The 8,011-nt window shown below is 41.2% G+C and overlaps 1 protein-coding gene across 1 annotated transcript in view; it reads left to right on the plus strand.

Moving 5' to 3' along the window:
* Positions 1–2,916, plus strand: part of mgmt (O-6-methylguanine-DNA methyltransferase) — a 40,211-nt gene extending 37,295 nt beyond the window's left edge. Inside the window, exon 6 of the mRNA XM_010869959.3 lies at positions 304–2,916. The gene's annotated coding sequence lies outside the window, so the exon portion shown is untranslated. The remainder of the gene's footprint in view (positions 1–303) is intronic.
* The last annotated feature ends 5,095 nt before the right edge of the window (positions 2,917–8,011 follow it).

Raw genomic sequence — 8,011 nt, forward strand, 5'->3', positions numbered from 1 at the left:
GTAACTTAAATGATTGGTCTTAATGCATATATATACAATGAACAGAACTGCCATGAAAGGCAGCGCCCCTTATATCTGCATTTATTTCTGATTATTTGAGGAAAAACTGTGTCCAGTCTGGTATTCCATTTTACAAACCAGGGTTAAAGTGTTGTGCAGACAACCAAAATAACTGCTTCCTAAAACAGTAAGATATACTTGATAGGGTCTTAGAATATTTTTTTACTTAGTAGTATATTATAGTGTATTATTCTTTATCACCGTAACCTATGTTACTCTATCCTTTTCTGTGAAATGCAACAGTAAACAAGATGTGTTGTTAACAATGGACCATTGCTGAGGAAACCCGTATATAGCTGTGTGACATGGACACATGGGACAGCTTCACAAAGAAATGTGTGTCAGCTCTGCCTTATTTACTGCTCTGCATCACCGAAGGGAGAGCTTTCATCTTTTTGTTTTTCTATTTGCTTCTGTTCAGCTTATTAATACTGTCCAGTCTGTGTTTTAATTTAATTTCTGGGAATAGGATTAAAAGCTTGGGGGTGTTGGTAGGGTAACTGTTGGACTCCATCTACCCCCTGAGTGTGCCCTCAGATTTAGGATGGGGTAATGTTCCTGCATACCTTCCGTAGGTGCATTTAAATATGTAAGTATACGGCCGTGGCACAAGACAAGACATAGAAACACCAGTACCCATATCCATGAAAAGCAACGTTGTCTTTATGCCAATCCTACTCTCTTTTGTTACTCTGTCTTACTGTGTAATTAATGTGATTTAGTCAGAATGTGTTGTGAAAATACCAGTGAACAGTTGGGGTTACAAACGTAGTATGTTCCCATGGGTTGCTAGTTATTGTTGGAATGTTTTTTTTTTCGAAATAATAGTTTCCCAAAATGATGTCTCTTGAGTCGTTTTCCTTCCTACAAGAATGCAAGAATTTTAAGTTTAATGGAACAATGGCTTCAGACATGGTTTTTGTTGGTGGAGAAATAATGATAATAACATTATGAGGTAGGAGACAGAAATTAAAACAAATTAAAGTGACGTGAGACAACATGTATATCTGTGGCATAAACATTTGATCTGGAGAATACCCTTACACAAAAAACATTGCAACTGCAATAAAAGTGCAGTAACTGCAGTTAACAGGAATATTTTGGACATTTGTCATGCTTCAATGTCTTTGTTAAAAGAATTGCTACAAAATTGCTGCAATTACTATGCTAAAAGAAACATGTTAAACTGATCATATTAACAGTTTCAATTAACTTCCCCGCTCTCTAAGTATGTGAATTGTCTTTCTCTTTTAAGTGCAATAAACGTTGCAGTTTAACTTAGGCTAACTGAAGAGATAGCTGTGAAACTGCAGTAAACCAAAGTGATAGTGAAGGTTTTGAAACTGCAGTAAAATACAGGAACGGCAGCAAACTGCAATATTTTGGCAGCATTTATTGCAGAAAACGCAGTCTGCTGCAGTTGCAAGGCAAAATTAGAGCAGTACAAGTTCCATTAATTTAAACACTGTAGACTATTTGCTACAAAATACTGTTACACTGCATTACGACTGCACTAAGGGCAGAGGTCGCTGTTATGCCTGAATTCAATCCAAAAGCAAGTCTGCAGTATTAGAGCAGTTGAATTTAACCAATGGCTACATCCATCAAGCCTTTAACCATTCCAGACCCTCTCTTCATTATATTCAACTCGCCACAATTTAATACAAGTGTTGATTTTGTGGCTTTGTACACTAAAATTGGCTATTAAAAACTTTGGGGGTGAAATGACAAACTATATATTTGTTTTAAATTTGAAAAACACAGAGAAAATGAAGCTAAAACAGCACTGTTCTTTTTTCTGCTGGCCTGGTCATTATCACACCTGGGATCTCTTACTCACGTGTCCATGACAGTCAGTTGCCAGTTAGATTAAAATTATATTGCATTAAAAGCTGCTGTTCTTGTTCGCTGTTGTCTTTATTTGCCTAATTCCCTTCTTTCCCTTCAAGCTTTGTCATTATTTTTGATTAAAACAAACTACACTTCAAGTGTGTAGAAAAGGAAACGGGACTAGACAACCACAAAATGGGAGTCTTAGGCTCTTCTCAATTGCCCCCTATCTACTGGTGGAGATATGAGAGGATTTGATGAGTGAAAGCAATCTGGTAGTAGATCCAACTTACCCTCTGACTGGCTGGTTGTAAGAATCACCTTGTCACTTATACCAATCAAATCCTCTGTTCTCAACAAGGTTATTTGGGAGTGGTCCTTTTTCACATACGCTCTCTCACTCACACACTCACGCACAAACTCACTTTATAAGCCACCATGTGGTAGTCTCCTTCATCTCTGTTGTGGTTTTCTTATGCTCAGCATCACACGTGGGAAAAGCTGCAAAGTGCCATGTTTCATGTAATTTATCATATAAATATAAATTCACATGTTAGACAATACACAAGTTAATGTGTTTGTGTTCATTTGGGTTCTTTTCCTGCTGTTTCATGAAATGTTTATTTTGATATGCTGCATACAATTTACCTGGTTTTATTCATAGATGTACTTTATACAACTAATAGTCACCTAGATATACATTATTTGTGGCATCACTCATGCTTACCTGTTATTTGTGTGATTATTATGTTTTGCTATATGTAACCAACAAACACAGACGTTCAAGTGTAGAAGGTATTTAATTCATGGAGTGCCTTTATTGCAACTGAGACAAAAAGCATGTCAGTTGGGTCAAATTAAGAAAATACTGTACAATGTCACTTTATGATAGTTTCAGTATTTTATTTTTTTCCTCATTAAAATATAAGACAGAACAAAATGTCAATACTCTATTTGGAATTCTGTAATATGAAGTATTCAGACCACATCTCTCATAAGATTTTAATAAAACTCCAGAAATTGTGACCACGAGTCTTATCTTACCGACTCCTCCTTAATGCGTTTCTGCTGAACTGTTGTACGTTTCCAAGCATCATTGAATGCACTGTTCACCTCGGAGCCCTGCCACCGGAGCACAGTTCCAGCCGCGGAAGGGAGCGTGCCGGAGACAGCCAGATGAAGAATGAGTTTCAGTGTGTCATTTCACACAGGGATAATGATACCTGTGGTGACTACAGGCTTCAGTCGGCTCCTAACCAAGGCTTCTGTGACCGGGCCACAAGGGGTCCTGTGTAAAAGAAGTACAAACTCAAGTGCACTGTAAGCATCTATTTCCTGGTGCCTAAGTTGAATGTTTAATCGGCTACACCACACCACACAACAGAAAGGAGAATCATGTAATATATGCAAGCACTAAAAAGTACCCACTATGGTAACTTGGATTGGCAATATGTTTACGTTAGTACTCTGTATCTCCCGGGTCAGGTGATTGAAGGTGTTCAAATAGGCAGTGAGTTCATTCAAATTGGTTCAGGCTGCCATGTTATCATCCGCTCTGTTATTCTCTGTAAAACCTCCATAGGGCGAGTGGGCCGTTTGGGTTCGTTACATGGGGTTAAAATGGATGCTGAGTTCCCCTTTACCACTGTTGCCCTAAACCTGTTCTTTTTGGGTGGGTTTCTTTTCCCAAAATAGACACACAAAAAAAAATCCCCTGCCCCCCACACCATTGCCCCAGAAGATCATTACAATAGCATCTATTGAGTTTGACTTCATAAATCACCCAGACACTGATACACTCCCCATACACCCACACACCGCTAATGGTCAACCCTTAAGGAGTGTGAGTGTCGTGTGCTGCGTTTGATTCAACATTTATTAACCCCCTCTCACAAGGACATACACACACTTGCACTCCGAAGAGCTTCTGAAGGACTAGGGAAAGGGGGCATTCACAATGTTATTACAAGGCTGTGACCAAGTCAAGCTGAATTAATAACTGCTGATAGTGTGTATTTTGGCTCCTACAACAATATTACCCACCATTTCCATCTTATAAGTTATATCCTGTCTCTAATGTAACTCCCTGTTTTCCATCTCATATCCTGCCACCCCCCGCTTCAAAACAGAGTAATTGTCTGCCCCCACATTAAATACAGACATGCTGTGCTCCCACCTTAAACAGTCCAGTTGGTCCCTCCACTTGAACCGTGGCCACTCCCTATTCAACTCCATCAAATTCCAGTTCAGTCCCAACTCACAACATGCATTGCACCCATGCATATTCTGTTTACCTGACACACAATACAGTTCAGTCCAGCAGCCTTACTTTACAATACAACACAGTGTTTGCACCTACCTTTTGCCTAAAGTGCTCTTTTGGATTTCAGAGTGTCGAACATGAAGATAAGGATTGTCCCACATACATATGTGTGTTAGGGCCCGGCCGTCCTGTATCGTTCCCTTCCTTTCCATCTGGACCGTTCTGTAAAGCCATGACGGCAAGGCACCATGCCGTTAGATCACAGCTGCAGTTAGATCACAGCTGCCGGCTCCAGTACTCTCGTAACAACACACACTGCCACAACCCAGAACCATAAATACTAGTATACCTGAAAATTCGTCATTTTCACATGTTTGCGGTAGGCTATTGTGTTGAATTTCAATTGTGTTGAATTTCAGTTCCGTTATAGTGGGAATGGAAAACTGGCATGCAAACCAAGAAACATTGAGGGGAACCAGACATTTAGATGGCAGCCTTTCTCTTCTCTGTCCTGTTGGCCAAAATGTCATGACTGACATAGTTACCATGCTCTGGGGGCCAAACAGGATGCAGCCAGACCAGGACAAGGCCATGCAGATGTGTCATCTGCAACGCCACACTTACATACTTTCCACTAGGTAGCATGTAAGCCAGCCTCGTGATGGTGTTTGTGCATATTGAGTGCCTGCTGGTGTATGCCCTGCAGTTAGAGACATGCTTTTAATGTGCGTGTATTCCTTGACGGTTTTACCTCAATTACAGCCTAGTTGTCAGAAAGTGGGAGCTAATGTGTCTCAGGCTGGTGAAAGTGCAGGTCTAGCCTGCAGGTCTTGATAACAATGGGGCGGCACTTCAGAGGCTCTTGGACCCCCTGGCTCCAGTCTTCCTATAGTCCACCAGACTGACTGGGAGCATCTGGGCTCTGTCAGCACCTCTGCCTCCAATAGAATGAGATCTATATAATCGCGGGCAGGAGTGGACTGGATCAGGGACAGGGGAAATAAGAGACTTGGTGCCAATTATGTTTCCAACCTTGCGCAAAACACTTCACCTATTCTATGTTCTGTATGACTCTGAATGTTATTTTGATTATGACGTGTATGTAATATCTTGTTGTAACTCTATTCGTAGAGTTGCTTAAGTTATGTAACATAGCATCTGAGTAGGCTTTCTCAATAGGCCTGTAGTAATTTTATTCTCTTTCTGTACTTTATTTTGTAACAGTTAGGATTTGTGTTCATTAAAATGCTAATGAACATGTACTTTTTAAGCCATTATGGACTTTCAGAGAAAAGGTTTATTATTCTATTAAGGCTATTAATTAATGTTGTAAAAAAGTTAACTCACGTTAACTCACTTTGAATATTGGACAATAAAGTATCTGCCTCACATTATAGCTGCACCAGGAGTTTGAATCCTGGCCACGGCACACCTATGATTGGGCCAGGTTTGGTGTCCGGCGAGGGTTGCCTTGACTTGTGTTTTAGCAACTCTGTGTTCAAGGTCAATCGTGGCCAGCGAACGTGTTCTCGTCTAAGTGTGTAGGTGCTGGCAAGCTTCCTCGTTGAGCAAGCAGTGTGAAAAACTGCTGTCCTTCAGAGTGCATGTCCGTGCCTGACTGGTGTTTCTGCGATGAGAAGGCCATAAGTGCAAATGTAACAAAATTGGAAAGCGAGAAGAATGAAAAAAGAAATCCATAAATAAACAATTCATTTGTTATGATTTATAGGTAAGTCCACCTGCAATCACTACAAAAAGCCTGTGCATTTTAACTGGATTTAGACACCTACTCAGATCTGCATGTTAAGTTATTTGTTGACGAGGGGCCAAAGGAATTTATGGAACAGTTGTATTGGCACGCCTCGACACTGGAAACGCAATGATCGTCACAGAGTTTTGGTACGTTGTGACGGGGACTTTTCAGGGAAAGTTCCTTCGCTGGCTTTAGTGGGACATGACCTGTTACAAGTCTTTCTAAGGTTTGTTTTTTCCCTAGTGCTATACAGTTGATTCAAATATTCTATCTACCTTTTGGTCTGCAAATACATTTGCATGTACAGGAATTTGTACAGGCTACTCTATTATCCCTGAGGTACACTTAGTGATGTAGCAACATTGGAAGTATTAATAAGACTGTAGTACAGAAGGATGTGAAATAGACGAAATGTCAGAGACATACAACAGACTGCTGAGTACAAAGAGAAAAATGCTGTTTCTAGACTCTGAGAAAAGGTTCCAGAAGTGTTGTTCGGGTGTCTCCATAGCAGAACTATTATTTTTTTCAGGAAATCTGTTTTTGTAGAACTGTTTTGCTTTCCATGTAGAATTCTCAGTGTGAATATTAACTGGAAGCAAAAAGTGTTCTTTAAAGGGTTCTAGGGGAACGACTGAAGAACCCCTTTAGGTTTAGGATGGCATCTTTTTTTCCTCTGAGTCTAAGGTGTCGATGCGGTGTGCCTGATCCAAGAAGGACAAGATGATCCTGGACCAAACCACTGGGTGATAAGAGTCACACAGCGCAGGGGAAGAGGCTGTTCAGGTGGCAGGACGTTTTGGTCACGACCTGACATGAACTAGAGGGAAGTCTTTAGAAGAGAGGTGCAAGGGGTCGGTAATGCTCTTTCCTCTACACTTCCTTTCCCTGGAGTTCCGCGGGACCTCAATACAGGGCAGGTGGTGGTCTATGACCCTTTTAGCAGACCGTACAATCCATCGCAGTTTGCCCTTGGACCCCGGCAAACCTTCTCAAATCAGACATTGATCGAGGTGGTAAGGATGGACTGAAGGTGGCGTAGAATCAAATCAGTAGTGTCTGTGATCATTGTAATTCATTCGCCCCATTCACTGTGTAGTGCTTGGACAACAAATAAAATGAGCACTCCTTTTGACCTTCGGACCAATGAGATACGCTATTTTACATGGTTATTTTGCAGTTACTGGTTGAAAATAGATCCATGGTACTGAGAATGCTTTTCTGAAAAACAAATTTCTGTAAATTCTGACAATTGCAGAGGCACATCCTCTTTTTGCTGCAGGGTAGGGAACTACTATTTGAATTGTGATTTGGTACACTTTTAACTGGAATTAAAATGGATTTCACCTCAACCCTGTTGGGGAGTTGAGGCATTTAGGTTAAGGGTAGTTTAAAGTTTCTAGAACTTTCTGATGACTCTGACAGCTGTTTAGAGATGTTTTTCAAAAGTTCCCTTTAATCTGGTTACAGATGTTTTCTGGTAACATAACCGATTCCAGTTACATTCACGTGTAATGTGTTACAACCCAACCGTGGGTTTCTTAAAACCCACGGATAATGTGCCTCGGTGACAATCAAGCTGGCGCTGTCACCCCCCTAGGATGCACAGCTCTCAGGCCCTGCCATTTTGTCACAGTATCCCCTACTCAGTGTCGATTGTAAGACCGTGGCTGGCAGACAGTTAGTGGTTCGCGCAGCGGTGCTGACTGAAAATGGCCCGCTTCCTGTTGCTTTGCAGCTGCCACCTCCGCTACATCTATTACTTTCTATGGCATGCAGATGTTGTATCAACATTCCCCGCCAAGGCAACTGCAGTAACTGTGGGATTCATGCCATGTTTCAGACGCATGTCAATTTCTCAAGTGGCACAGTTAAAGGGGGAAATACCGTAGCAGGTTTTTAGGCTTTTCATAAGGGTACTGAAATCCACAGGATTTTTCCAGCCCTTTTCCTGAGTTAAGCTGTTCTGTGAGTCTTTGTGTGGCAGACCTGTCACGACCCTCAGTGGATACGGATATGGAAATGGGGATAAGGTTTTATGGGACAAACGGATTGGACATAGTCAAGCTCAGGGGGCATGAATATTGGATGTTATTTCTGCTATC

Source organism: Esox lucius, chromosome 6 (genome assembly GCF_011004845.1).
Source record: "Esox lucius isolate fEsoLuc1 chromosome 6, fEsoLuc1.pri, whole genome shotgun sequence".
Classification (NCBI taxonomy): Eukaryota; Metazoa; Chordata; class Actinopteri; order Esociformes; family Esocidae; genus Esox; species Esox lucius.